The following is a 16,796-nucleotide window of genomic DNA, read 5'->3' as shown; positions in this document are numbered from 1 at the left end:
CACACACACATCAACCTCCGTGGTATGGCGGATAGCGTTAATGAGTGTCAGGTAAGCACTGGCTGCCTAAGATCAAACCCGCATAGGTTCGAATCCTGGTGCTAGCAGGCGGTCCACTCTCCACCCATCTGTTCATCCACCCCTCGGGTTGGTTGGTCAAATAAGTACCTGGCATAACCTAGATGTGTGTGTGTGTGTCTGTGTGTGTGTGTGTGTGTGTGTGTGTGTGTGTGTGTGTGTGTGTATGTGTGTGTGTGTGTGTGTGTGTGTGTTTGTGTGTGTATACATCCATAGAAGCAAAGACTTAGTGCACATACACAAGGTTTAAGAGACGGTGCAACACGGGTAAAAAACTCTTTCCATGTAAAACACAGATAGTAATCACACACACACACACACACACACACACACACACGTCATGAGAGATTTAGGGAAAGAGCAATCAGGAGACATAAGGTAATATGAAGTGAGGAACTTGTTAAGTAGGATGAAAGAGATGCTTATATAGATAAGAGCGGTGGATGAATGAAATAGAATGACAGAGGAAATGGATAATGCTGCCAGCATTAGTTGTGCGATAGTAAAGAATGTACAAGAGATAAACATCCTCCCTGTCCAGGACAGAGAGGTGATTACAAATAGGTAATTACAGAGCCAAACACATACAGCCAGACACACACCCACACACAGAGCAGGAGTCAGCTCAACACACGCCAGGGAAACATACAAAATTCAAGCCTCTTCTCACCGGGAAACTTCTGTGACGTGCCTGGCATCATTTACAGCAGCTGCAGCAGAATGAAAATTAGCGGCAGCAGCAACAACAAAAACAGCAGCAGCGGCAGCAGCAGCCTAGAACCGTGTCATCGACACAATTTGAAGGAAGGCGGACGGCCAACAGTCGAATTACCAGTGCGGGTAACACAACAGCAGCAGCAGCAGCAGTAGTAGACAACATCTGCATCAGGATGATCAGTAACTACAGAAGAGAAGTCAGCTGTTGCAACAACAGGGTCAACAGCTGTGGCAGCTGTAGAGGCAACTGCAGCAGCGGGAGAGAAGGCAATATCTACGAATAGAAAAATGATCAGCAGAAGCAACAGAAACAACAGTAACAGATACAGTTGCTACAACAGAAAAAAAATCATAGTAACAGAAATGACATTCGTAGTAACAGATCTAACCGGGGGGGGGGGGGGGTTGTAACAGCAGAGGTAATTAGTGGATCCAACAGGAGGGATATAGTAACAACAGTAGTAATCAGCAGCTGTTGCAGGAAGATGATAACAGTAAGAGTAACCAGTAGATCCGGTAGCAGGCGGGTAGTAATAGGAGAGGGAAGCAGCAGATCAGATAACAAGGTTGCAGTAACAGCAAGGATGATTACCTCATTATGAGCAGCAGCAACAACAACAGATGTCCAGGACTTATGATAGAAGAGACATCGCTCAGTCTGGGAACATTGATAACAATATGAACAGTGTAAACAGTACAGGAGTAGTGCAAACAATGGGATTAAGATTAACAATTCACACTATGGCACTGAGAGAAACAGTGAAAGCAAAGGAGCTGATGTTAGCAAGGAGACAAAGAAGCTATCAACAACAATGCAAACAAATGGGAACAATGTCAGTGGAAAGAAGTGAGGTAACAATGCGATACAAACCAAAGGTTAACAACAAAAGTCTAAAGAAAGTAGTTAACTAAAGCAATGCAGGCAAAGGAGTTAACCAGGAAGTGTAGTCCTGTCTGAGAACAACAATGCAAAGCTAAACAACAAAAAAGAGCAGTACAAACCACAGTGGTAGCGACGGTAGTGCAAACAAAAGATCTAATACAACACACAACAATCACAGTTCAAACAAACATGTCAACAACAACCACACCAGCACCAGTTCAGATGAACAGTCTAACAACAGCCACATCAACAACACAGGAGAGAAAGCTTTTCGGGTGACCACAAACAACTGGTGTGCAGGGAAAATGGCTAAGAACAGACATAACGGTATCAGTAGCCGTACAGGAACACAAGCAACAGAATGCACTACAACACAGAGCAAGAGACTGATATCCAGCCCAACAGCACGGTGTTGACAGCAGCTGCAACAACAGCATATCAAACACTAGGAGTTGTGGCACCTACAACACTAACAGTACAAGACAAGAAGCTAAAGATTCCAAGAAAAAGGTTAGTGCAAATAGAGAGCAAAAAGAGTAGCGCAAACAATCGACAACCAAAGGAACTGCAGCCCAGACCAAGATCATGATAACTACTGAAGTAAAAGCACTACAGACGCGCACATTAACGCACAGCACAACAGAAGCAACGAGAGTAAAGGGACCAACACCTGCTGGTGCAGAACTGCAAACAAATAACACTGACGGTAACCACAACAACAACAAAGCAAACAAAGGGTTGAGAGACTTCAACAGTAGTTGTAGTGTATACAAGGGCGTAAGAGCTGCCGCATCACTGGCAGTGCCGAAAAATGGCAAACAGAACTCACAGCAAAAACAGTGCAGACAAAGGAACATCAACCACGTGATTAGTAGACCAAACAAAAGAGTGAGGGTGATCAGCAACAGTAGCTGTGCAAACAAAACAGCTAGCAAAAGACGTAACACCAACAAAGCAAACAAAGGAGTTATCAACAGACTTAACGCAGCAACAACGCAAACAGAAGGACTAGTGGCAAGGACAACAGTACAGTGCCACTGTAATCAAAGCGAGATGAAAAACCCAGCAAGTGAAGCGGTGGTGCTGGAAACAAAGGCAGGACGACAAGCGGCAGCAACGGTGGTGCGATATAACAGGAGGGGAAGAAATCACGGAAGCAACAGAGCAGGAAAGTGAATAACAACTTTTGTAACAACGGCCAAGCATAGGTTATGGTACGTGTAAAACAACTAGAGACCAGAGCTATTTACAACAGCAGCAGCAGCATAAAAGTCTTGAATAACAGCATCATCCGCAACACAGTATAAGCAATTAAAGCTTTTTGCTTTACCTCGTGAACTCTTTATCTTGGCTTCTGAAGGCAAGCAACAACAGTAACAAAACTGAGCAAATACAGTAGTTAAACAATCAATAGATTGGGTCATCATTTCCATCCTCCTTTAATACTACCACCATCACCACCACTATACAGCCAGCCTTACTAATACTGCCAGTACCATCACCACTCTCACCACAACTACCACCATCACCACCACTATACAGCCAGCCTCACTAATACTACCAGTACCACCACCAGCCTCACCACAACTCTTAAGACAGAGAAAACTCCTTGCCTTAGTTCAGAATCCATATCTCTCCGTATACTAAAACAGTTTCCGTTCTCTCTCTCTCTCTCTCTCTCTCTCTCTCTCTCTCTCTCTCTCTCTCTCTCTCTCTCTCTCTCTCTCTCTCTCTCTCTCTCTCAGTGCATTACACAAGACAGCTAGAGACAGGGTGAACGAATGTGGCCAGTTTTCTTTTGTCTGTTTTCCTGGCGCTACCTCGCTGAAACAGGGGGTGGCGATGCTGTTTCCTGTGGGGTAGCAAGCAAGTATGAATATTTACATGTGTATATATGTATATGCCTGTGTATGTGTAAGTATATGGTGATATGTATGTCTATGTATATGTGCGTGTATAGGCGTTTATGTGTATATGAGTAGATGGGCCATTCTTCATCTATTTACTGGTACTACCTCGCTGACGCGGGAAACGGCGATCAAGTATATATATATATATATATATATATATATATATATATATATATATATATATATATATATATATATATATATATATATATATCCAAGTGACAGTCCCCTGTGCCTTACAGTGAACCCTCCTCAAGTGTTCGGGTTTGGGTAAAACTTGACGAAACTTAAAATCTGCCAACAATCCGATTTTTCGTCACAGGATCCGAGGCGTCGAACTGCACCAGAACTGTAAGACCTGCAAAGTTGTTTTCCCTGTTCTTTGTTTCCCTTAAACTATTCCAAAGTGTGTGTGTGAGGCGGAATGATCCAGGCTTACCACTAGAGAAACATATGTTGATGATATCATATATATGTGTGTGCGTTTGTGTGTGTGTGTGCGTGTGTGTGTGTGTGTGTGTGTGTGAGTGTGTGTGTGTGTACGCTTGTTTATTAGTGTGCTTTTCTTAATGTGTTTGCGCTCGCGTATGTTGGTAGGAAAAAGGGTGCGTGCGTACGTTAATGCTTGCACATCTATGTATAGATGTGTGTCATTCTTTGTAGCGTGTATATGTACATGTACTTGTGGACTGGTAATTGCTCCTTGGTGAGGTACGGGGAGGATGCTGTACACACATGAAGCCACATCTCGCGAACTTTATCATGCGACTTTTGAACCTTGTGTTAGATGACCGCATTCATAATTTCATTATTCATTTTATTCACTTCATCCACAACTCACGTGCTTTAAAAGATTTTTACAAGCTCTATGTAAATTTTCTTGCTTAGCTTCGTATTATGACCCTTAATTGTTGTCTTTACACATTTCGATGAATTCTTTGCTGTTAACTTCATCATACTGGTTTAAAAACTCAAAGGCTGTGATCAAGTCACTCTCTACTCTCTCGTTCACTAAAGGTAGATTTGTAGCCTCTGATATCTCACTGTATTTCAGCTCTCTTGATTTTCCTCTGTACCTTCTCAATTAATTTTCTGTGTTTCTCCACACAGGTCACAATTTTTGGCCAATGTAGGATGTGAACAACTTCCTGAATATTTCCTTACCATTGTACTTGAATGTTCATATTTGCCACCACGCGGTTTATCTCTTTAAATATTCTCCTGGCAACATGTTCGGTGCAATGTTGTCTCCCAAGTACTCCACACACACACACACACACACACACACACACACACACACACACACACACACACACACACACATACACACATACACAGATACCTACAGCTTATTTTCTGTTACGTGATATTCGTACTGAAGCTTTCTTTTCACTTTGGCTGTTTTCAAAATCGCGAGGGAGAGAGTGCGGGTGATGTTAACATAACCGTGGACGGTCGGAGTGAGAGGCTTCGGGACGCTTTCAAGGTACGTACTCCAGTGTGGGATGTGGTAGCTAACAACATCACCCACCTGCTCCTCAGCAACTAGGATAACGGTCGTGTATCCTATCTTCGTTACTCAGCAATTACTCAGGTTGAATTTCATTACTTCAACTTCAGAGTTTTTCTCAGACCACTTGGAAGTTAACCGAAACTTCCGCTCTTTTCACTTCCTCTATGACCTAGGCATCATCCGTAAACATATCAAGGAAGGAATCCAGTCTCTGTAAAATCATCTACGTAGTTCAAGAAGATCAATGGTTCCAGGATTGAGCTTTGCGGTACGCCAGGCTCCTTTGTCAGGTCTCTTTTTTCTCTTCCATCAACAGAAAAATTCCTCTTCATACCTTGCTGAAGGTCCAGATTCTTCACTAACCTCCTTTACGCTACAGTGTCAATTACTTTCTCTCTGTCAAGATACCCACAGACCACCCCAGCCTTCTCTTTGGTCTAGAACTGAGCTCAATATCTCATAGGAGTCAAAGGCTTTCGTTACACCCGTCCTCCTTTCCTTGAATCCAAGTCGTCACTCACTCAGTAGTTTCTCCCTTGCGAGTAGTCATCCATTTGTTGTGTCATGATGTTGCCCAGTATCTTACAGAACTCAGTCGCAGGACAGACCAGTCTGTAGTTCAGCGCATCTTCCTAGTCGTTAAGATGTGCATGACATTTGCCCACTTCCACTCACTTTGTATTTCATAATCGTCCAACAACATCTTGAACTATGTTTCAAGTGGTTTGTTATGTATATCTGCAAACTTTTTCAGCAGACTTGGACAGAATCTATCAGGATCATGACCTTGTATGGCTCAAGTTTCTTTAGTATTCTGTTTGTCTTTTCTAGATATTTCAGTACATATCAAGACGTTCTCTCAACTCTATGTTACTGGTCTTGGAGCTGAAATGCTTTCCACTGTGAAAACACCGATGAACTTGTCGTTTAGCTCTTCATATAACTTTACATCATCCTCTAAAACACTTCAGTCTGAATCACTAACGCTTATTGTTTGTTCCTGAACTGATGAATTTATGGACAAGTTCATAATTTTCTCTTGTCTGTCCAATCTTTAACTTCAGAGTTTCTCAGTTTCTTCTTTATTATCCTATTAAACTCATTATCTTAATTCTTATACCTTTCTTATTGTGGATGGCTGGAGTGTCATATATTTTCTTCATATGACGACCCAAAGCTCTGTATATCGTACTTCCTGGCTCTATATCAAATGTAATCCTTGACGGCCTTCCCTTATGGCTTGACTTTATCAATTCTCTTTATTTCTTTATCTAAAAAAATGCATTTAACATTTATATATCCTCTAACAGAAAACTTTCTTCTCTAGACATTTTACTTTGGTTGGAATATGATTCTTTTCCAGTCCAAAATTCATCTGAGATCACGGTCTCTCGGCCTCCTGCTTCTCTAATGTTTGTGCAACCAACTTGTCTGCTAAACCCCGCAATGTTGATTGATCAATTTCCAAGTTTCCAGTCTTTTATAAAATCTTATTTTTGCCAACATGCAACGATCCTGAAAACTCTGTGTTCTTCTTTAACCTTCCAGCCAACTGACCGAGCACTTCCCTGATTGTTCATTCTGTAAATATGTATACAAGTCTCTGGACACCTGCTCTTAATACTTTCCCTACCCCTGCGTCACTGTCCTCAGGTCTTTCTTTAACTGCATCTCTTATTACCTGCTCATTCTGTTCAACAGGCATGGAAGAATGCCACTCTGACCTTTCTCTCCGACGATTTTCATTCATAGTGCTTTCATTCCTTTGGTTACATATTTTCGAAATCCCTTCACCTGATCTGATTATGTTAAAATGGCCTTTGATTATATTCAACAAAGCTCTAATCTTCACCTCCATCCGATGACACCTTTCATAAGACTTGATTCAATTTCTCAGTTTCTTTATTTCTTCTGACTTTTTTATCGCATGGTTCCAGACATCCAGTGTACGATCCACATGATTCCATTGATCCAACCTTCTCTTATCAAGAACCAATCACAACTGTGCGGTAATTTTCTTTTCCTGATATCCATTTCTGATTCATGATTCTTGCCTTGCTTGGCATAAGGCTTATGATAGATTAGCTCTCAGATTTTTGTCGCAGTCTAAAGGTAATTAATGTCAGATGATCGTGTATATTGCATGTACGCCCATTGGTAATGAATGATTACATGCTGTCACAGTCTGTGTGAGTGTCATGACCTACTTGAGCTGTACGGCAGGGGATGGGGTTCTACGCTCGTGAGGCCCCATCTGTTCAACTTTCTTTTATATCATAGCTTTTTATACTTAAATATAATGTCCGTATTCACAGCTTCATCATTCAGATTAGTTCATTCATCCGCCATTCTTATGTATGTTCCATGGAAGTGCGCGTTCATATGTACCATATTCTTATTCATAGACCTCCGTGTTATACAAATCGCTTCTGTAAAATGCTATCTACTATTTGTGTGAGCCTGATGGGATTTGACCGGTCTAGACCCCGTTGCTCACCAACGTGAGACGAAGGGGTTTCGATTACTTAGTAATCGAATAGTCAATACCCTATTAGAGACGATCATAGCCTAGCAGTAGCGCTCTCGCCTGCCACGCAGGGATCCCTAGTTCGAGTCTGGCTATTGGAGGTTTGTATGATATATATATATATATATATATATATATATATATATATATATATATATATATATATATATATATATATATATATGTGTACATTGAGATGTATAGGTATGTATATTTGCGTGTGTGGACGTGTATGTATATACATGTGTATGTGGGTGGGTTGGGCCATTCTTTCGTCTGTTTCCTTGCGCTACCTCGCTAACATGGGAGACAGCGAAAAAGTATAATAAATACACACAGTATAATAAATACACACAGGAAACAGACAAAAGAGTGGCCCAACCCACCCACATACACATGTATATACATACACGTCCACACACGCAAATATACATACCTATACATCTCAATGTACACATATATATACACACACAGACATATACATATATACACATGTACATAATTCATACTTCCTGCCTTTATTTATTCCCATCGCCACCTCGACACACATGGAATAACAACCCCCTCCCACCTCATATGTGCGAGGTAGCGCTGGGAAAAGACAACAAAGGCCCCATTCGTTCACACTCAGTCTCTAGCTGTCACGTAATAATGCACCGAAACCACAGCTCCCTTTCCACATCCAGGCCCCACAGAACTTTCCATGGCTTACCCCAGACGCTTCACATGCCCTGGTTCAATCCATTGACAGCACGTCGACCCCGGTATACCACATCGTTCAAATTCACTCTATTCCTTGAACGCCTTTCACTCTCCTGCATGTTCAGGCCCTGATCACTCAAAATCTTTTTCCCTCCATCTTTCCACTTAAAAATTTGGTCTCCCACTTCTCATTCCCTCCACCTCTGACACATACATCCTCTTGGTCAATCTTCTCTCACTCATTCTCTCCATGAGACCAAACTATTTCAAAACACCCTCTTCTGCTCTTTCAACCACACTCTTTTTATTTCCACTCATCTCTCTTACCCTATTATTACTTACTCGATCAAACCACCTCACACCACATATTGTCCTCAAACATCTCATTTCCAGCACATCCACCCTCCTACGCACAACTCTATCCATAGCCCACGCCTCGCAGCCATACAACATTGTAGGAACCACGATTCCTTCAAGCATACCCATTTTTGCTTTCCGAGATAATGTTCTCGACTTACACACATTCTTCAAGGCTCCCAGAACTTTCGCCCCCTCCCCCACCCTATGATTCACTTCCGCTTCCATGGTTCCATCCGCTGCCAGATCTACTCCCAAATATCTAAAACACTTTACTTCCTCCAGTTTTTCTCCATTCAAACTTACTTCCCAATTGACTTGACCCTCAACCCTACTGTACCTAATAACCTTGCTCTTATTCACATTCACTCTTAATTTTCTTCCTTCACACACTTTACCAAACTCAGTCACCAGCTTCTGCAGTTTCTTACATGAATTAGCCACCAGCGCTGTATCATCAGCGAACAACAACTGACTCACTTCCCAAGCTCTCTCATCCACAACAGACTGCATACTTGCCCCTCTTTCCAAAACTCTTGCATTCACCTCCCTAGCAACCCCATCCATAAACAAATTAAACAACCATGGAGACATCACACACCCCTACCGCAAACCTACATTCACTGACAACCAATCACTTTCCTCTCTTCCTACACGTACATATGCGCTTACATCCTCGATAAAAACTTTTCACTGCTTCTAACAACTTGCCTCCCACACCTTATATTGGTGATACCTTCCACAGAGCATCTCTATCAACTCTATCATATGCCTTCTCCAGATCCATAAATGCTACATACAAAATCCATTTGCTTTTCTAAGTATTTCTCACATACATTCTTCAAAGCAAACACCTGATCCACACATCCTCTACCACTTCTGAAACCACACTGCTCTTCCCCAATCTGATGCTTGTACATGCCTTCATCCTCTCAATCAATAACCTCCCATACAATTTACCAGGAATACTCAACAAACTTATACCTCTGTAATTTGAGCAGTCACTCTTATCCTCTTTGCCTTTGTACAATGGCACTATGCAAGCATTTCGCCAATCCTCAGGCACCTCACCATGAATCATACATACATTAAATAACCTTACCAATCAGTCAACAATACAGTCACCCCCTTTTTTAATAAATTCCACTGCAGTACCATCCAAACCTGCTGCCTTGCTGGCTTTCATCTTCCGCAACGGTTTTACTACCTCTTCTCTGTTTACCAAATCATTTCCCTAACCCTTTCACTTTGCACACCACCTCGACCAAAACACCCTATATCTGCCACTCTATCATGAAACACTTTCAACACACCTTCAAAATACTCACTCCATCTCCTTCTCATATCACCACTACTTGTTATCACCTCCCCATTAGCCCCCTTCACTGAAGTTTCCATTTGCTCCCTTGTCTTACAGACTTTATTTACCTCCTTCCAAAACATCTTTTTATTCTCCCTAAAATTTAATGATACTCTCTCACCCCAACTCTAATTTGCCCTCTTTTTCACCTCTTGCACCTTTCTCTTGACCTCTTTCTTTTATACATCTCCCACACATTTGCATTGTTTCCCTGCAAAAATTGTCCAAATGCCTCTCTGTTCTCTTTCACTAATAATCTTACTTCTTCATCCCACCACTCACTACCCTTTCTAATCAAACCACCTCCTACGCTTCTCATGTCACAAGCATCTTTTGCGCAAGCCATTACTGCTTCCCTAAATATATATACATATATCCATATATATGTGTATATATACATATATATATGTATATATATATATATATATATATATATATATATATATATATATATATATATATATATATATATATATATATATATATATATATATATATATATATATATATATATATATATATATATATATATATATATATATATATATATATATATATATATATATACGAATATAGTGCATATGAACGCGCACCTTCATAGAACATACAAACCTCCAACAGCCCATAGCCTAGCGGTTAGCATGCCTGCCTCTTGCACAGGGTTCCTGGGTTCGATCCTGGCTGTTGGAGGTTTGTATGATATATATATATATAGATCTATGTAATGTTATATGGTCGCGAAGTTTGGGTTATAGATTGGTTGTGCGGAGGAGGGTGGATGCGTTGGAAATGAGATGTTTGAGGACAATTTGTGGTGGAGGTGGTTTGATCGAATAAGTAATGAAAGGGTAGGAGAGATGTGTGGTAATAAAAAGAGTGTGGCTGAGAGAGCAGAAGAGGGTGTATTTAAATGGCTTGGTCATATGGAGAGAATGAGTGAGGAAAGATTGAAAAAGAGGATATATGTGTCTGAGGTGGAGGGAACGAGAAGTGGGAGACCAATTGGACGTGGAAGGACGGAGTGAAAAAGAGTTTGAGCGACTGGGGCCTGAACATGCAGGAGGATGAAAGGTGTGCAAGGAATAGAGTGAATTGGAACAATGTGGTATACCGGGGTCGACGTGCTGTCAATGGATTGAACCAGGGAATGTGAAGCGTCTGGGGTAAACCATGGAAAGTTCAAAATCTTTTTCACTCCATCCTTCCACCTCCAATTTGGTCTCTCACTTCTCCTCGTTCCCTCAAGCTCAGACACATATATCCTCTTTGTCAATCTTTCCTCACTCATTCTCTCCGTGTGACCAAACCATTTCAATACACCCTCTTCTGCTCTCTCAACCACACTCTTTTTATTACCACCCATCTCTCTTACCCATTCATTACTTACTCGATCAAACCTACTCATACCACATATTGTCCTCAAACATCTCATTTCCAACACATCCACCCTCTTCCGCACAACCCTATCTATAGCCCACGCCTTGCAACCATATAACATTGTTGGAACCTTAATTCCTTCAAACATACCCATTTTTGCTTTCCGAGATAATGTTCTCGACTTCCACAGATTCTTCAATGCTCCCAGAACTCTCGCCCCCTCCCCCACCCTGTGACTCACTTCCGCTTCCATGGTTTCATCCGCTGCCAAATCCACTCCCAGATATCTAAAATACTTCAATTCCTCCAGTTTTCTCCATTCAAACTTACCTCCCAATTGGCTTGTCTCTCAACCCTATTGTACCTAATAACCTTGCTCTTATTCACATTTACTCTCAGCTTTCTTCTTTCACACACTTTACCAAACTCAGTCACCAGCTTCTGAAGTTTCTCACCCGAATCAGCCACCAGAGCTGTACTATCAGCGAACAACTGACTCACTTCCCAAGCTCTCTCATCCACAGCAGACTGCATACTTGCCCCTCTCTCCAAAAGTCTTGCATTCACCTCCCTAACAACCACATCCATAAACAAATTAAACAACCATGGAGACATCACGCACCCCTTCCGCAAACCAACATTCACCGAGAACCAATCACTTTCCTCTCTTACTACACTTACACATGCCTTACATCCTCTATAAAAGCTTTTCACTGCTTCCAGCAACTTGCCTCCCGCACCATATGCTCTTAATACCTTCCACAGAGCATCTCTATCAAGTCTATCATATGCCTTCTCCAGATCCATAAATGCTATATACAAATCCATTTGTTTTTCTAAGTCTTTCTCACATATATTCTTCAAAGGAAACACCTGATTCACACGTCGTCTACCACTTCTGAAACCACACAGTTATTCCCCAATCTGATGCTCTTTACATGCCTTCACTCTCTCAATCAATGCCCTCCCATATGATATCCCAGGAATACTAATACAAACTTATACCTCTGTAATTTGAACACTCACCCTTATCCCCTTTGCCTTTGTACAATGGCACTATGCAAGCATTCCGCCAATCCTCAGGCACCTCACCATGAGTCCTACATACATTAGATATCCTTACCAACCAGTCAATAACACAGTCACCACCTTTTTTAATAAATTCCACTGCAATACCATCCAAACCCGCCGCCTTGCCGGCTTTCATCTTCCGCAAAGCTTTCACTACTTCTCTGTTTACCAAATCATTCTCCCCAAGTCCCTCACTTTGCACAACCACCTCGACCAAAACACTCTATATCTGCCACTCTATCATCTAACACACTTTATAAACCTTCAAAATACTCACTCTATCTACTTCTCACTTCACCACTATTTGTTATTACCTCCCCAGTAGCCCCTTTCACCGATGTTCCCATTTGTTCTCTTTTCTTACGCACTTTGTTTACCTCCCTTCCAAAACATCTTATTCTCCCTAAAATTTAATGATACTCTCTCACTCCAACTCTCTTTTGCCCTCTTTTTCACCTCTTGCACCTTACCCTTAACCTCCTGCCTCTTTCTTTTATACATTTCCCAATCATTTGCATTATTTCCCTGCAAAAATCGTCCAAATGCCTCTCTCTTCTCTTTCACTGAGAGTCTTACTTCTTCATCCCACCACTCACTACCCTTTCTAATCTGCCCACCTCCCACGATTCTCATGTCGCAAGCATCTTTTGCAAACGCCATCACTGCTTCCTTAAATACATCCCATTCCTCCCTCGCTCTCCTTAAGTCCTTTGCTCTCACCTTTTTCCATTCTGCACTCAGTCTCCCCTGGTACTTCCTCACACAAGTCTCCTTCCCAAGCTCACGTACTCTCACCACTCTCTTCACCTCAACATTCTCTCTTCTTTTCTGAAAACCTCTACAAATCTTCACCTTCGCCTCCACAAGATAATGATCAAACATCCCACCAGTTGCACCTCTGAGCACATTAACATCGAAAAGTCTCTCTTTCACGCGCCTATCAATTAACACTTAATCCATTAACGCTCTCTGGCCATCTCTCCTACTTACATACGTATACTTATGCATATTTCTCCTTTTAAACCAGGTATTTCCAATCACCAGTCCTTTTTCAGCACACGAATCTACGAGCTCTTCACCATTTCCATTTACAACACTGAACACCCCATGTACACCAATTATTCCCTCAACTGTCATATCACTCTCCTTTGTATTCAAATCACCCATCACTATAACCCGGTCTCGTGCATCAAAACTACTAACACACTCACTCAGCTGCTCCCAAAACACTTGCCTCTCAAGATCTTTCTTCTCATGCTCAGGTGCATAAGCACCAATAATCACCCATCTCTCTCCATCCACTTTCAGTTTTACCCATATCAATCTAGAGTTTACTTTCTTACACTCTATCACATGCTCCCACCACTTTTGTTTCAGGAGTAGTGCTACTCCTTCCCTTGCTATTGACCTCTCACCAACCCCTGACTTTGCACTCAAAACATTCCCAAACCAGTCTTGGTTACATACACACACCTTTAGACACCCTAATCTGAGCCTTCGAGGAGGACGAGCAGTCTCCGAGTGACTCCTTCTCTTTCCCTTATTAGAAAGTTAAAATACAAGGAGGGGAGGGTTTCTAGCTCCCCGCTCTTGTCCTTTTTAGTTGCCTTTTACGACACTTGGGGAATGCGTGGGAGGTATTCTTTCTCCCCTATCCCCAGGGACAAAGTATAATGAATACAAATAAATTAAATGTATGTATATATCGTTTCCTAAAGCCAGAGATAATACCAATGATTAGTAACAAGTCCAACTCTATCCTACACGTCCTTCATTTTCCATGACATTTCTAACATGATCAATCGTACGTTCCCGCTGAATCTAATACCCTTCTTAATAATCTCAAGAATCTTTGTTTTTTCTGATCCGACAAATTGTCCACTCACACAGAATCCAATATCTTCTTTTCCCTCTGTTTTTCTGAGCTCTCCCATAAACAGTGATAACAATAAATTCACTCATTTATAAAATATATTTTCTTGTTTGTAATATTTCCAAAACTTTCATAAAGACTATCAATATTTCCTCTAACCATCATTAATACTGTAATGTTCTCCTTTAACGTACTTAAAAGTATTGATAATACTGTTTTCAGTTATTCACGTAACATTATTGATTTTACACAATCCATACAATCACAAATATATAATACATTACAAACACCTCCTTCAAGTGGTGTCAGGCACCATCATCCACATCCAGCCAGTAATCCACTGTGGTGGTATCGTCCACATCCAGTCATACAATGATACAGCATCAGTCACATCCAGTATTCTACTATGGGAGCATCATCCACATCCAGGAATCCACTGTGGCAGCATCATCCACATCCAGTATTCTACTATGGGAGCATCATCCACATCCAGGAATCCACTATGGCAGCATCATTCACATCCAGCCATACAATGATACATCATTCACATCCAGGAGTCCACTATGACAGCATCATCCACATCCAGGAATCTAGTATGGCAGCATAATCCACATCCAGGAATCCACTATGGCAGCATCATCCACATCCAGGAATCCACAATGGCAGCATCATCCGCATTCAGGAATCTACTATGGCAGCATCATCCACATCCAGGAATCCACTATGACAGCATAATCCACATCCAGGAATCCACTATGGCAGCATCATCCTTATCCAGTAATCCACAATGGCAGCATCATCGACATTCAGGAATCTACTATGGCAGCATCATCCACATCCAGGAATCCACTATGGCAGCATCATCCACATCCAGGAATCTACTATGGCAGCATCATCCACATCCAGGAATCCACTATGACAGCATAATCCACATCCAGGAATCCACTATGGCAGCATCATCCACATTCAGGAATCTACTATGGCAGCATCATCCACATCCAGGAATCTACTATGGCAGCATCATCCACATCCAGGAATCCACAATGGCAGCATCATCCACATCCAGGAATCCACTATGGCAGCATCATCCACATCCAGGAATCCACTATGGCAGCATCATCCACATCCAGGAATCCACAATGGCAGCATCATCCACATTTAGGAATCTACTATGGCAGCATCATCCACATTCAGGAATCCACTATGGCAGCATCATCCACATCCAGGAATCCACAATGGCAGCATCATCCACATTTAGGAATCTACTATGGCAGCATCATCCACATTCAGGAATCCACTATGGCAGCATCATCCACATCCAGGAATCCACAATGGCAGCATCATCCACATCTAGGAATCTACTATGGCAGCATCATCCACATCCAGGAACCCACTATGGCAGCATCATCCACATCCAGGAATCCACGATGGCAGTATCATCCACATTTAGGAATCTACTATGGCAGCATCATCCACATCCAGGAACCCACTATGGCAGCATCATCCACATCCAGACATACAAAGATACATCATTCACATCCAGGAACCCACTATGGCAGCAGCATCCACATCCAGGAATCTACTATGGCAGCATCATCCACATCCAGGAATCCACTATGGCAGCATAATCCACATCCAGGAATCCACTATGGCAGCATCATCCACATTCAGGAATCTACTATGGCAGCATCATCCAAATCCAGGAATCTACTATGGCAGCATCATCCACATCCAGGAATCCACTATGGCAGCATCATCCACATCCAGGAATCCACTATGGCAGCATCATCCACATCCAGGAATCCACAATGGCAGCATCATCCACATTTAGGAATATACTATGGCAGCATCATCCACATTCAGGAATCCACTATGGCAGCATCATCCACATCCAGGAATCCACGATGGCAGCAACATCCACATCTAGGAATCTACTATGGCAGCATCATCCACATCTAGGAATCTACTATGGCAGCATCATCCACATCCAGGAATCCACTATGGCAGCATCATCCACAACCAGGAATCCACGATGGCAGCATCATCCACATTCAGGAATCTACTATGGCAGCATCATCCACATCCAGGAATCCACGATGGCAGCATCATCCACATCCAGGAATCTACTATGGCAGCATCATCCACATCCAGGAATCCACTATGGCAGCATCATCCACATCCAGGAATCCACTATGGCAGCATCATCCACATCCAGGAATCTACTATGGCAGCATCATCTACATCCAGGAATCCACTATGGCAGCATCATCCACATCCAGGAATCTACTATGGCAGCATCATCCACATCCAGGAATCCACTATGGCAGCATCGTCCACATCCAGGAATCCACTATGGCAGCATCATCCACATCCAGGAATCTACTATGGCAGCATCATCCACATCCAGGAATCCACTATGGCAGCATCA

Source organism: Panulirus ornatus, chromosome 4 (genome assembly GCF_036320965.1).
Source record: "Panulirus ornatus isolate Po-2019 chromosome 4, ASM3632096v1, whole genome shotgun sequence".
Taxonomy (NCBI): domain Eukaryota; kingdom Metazoa; phylum Arthropoda; class Malacostraca; order Decapoda; family Palinuridae; genus Panulirus; species Panulirus ornatus.
Note: the sequence above shows the minus strand (reverse complement) of the source record.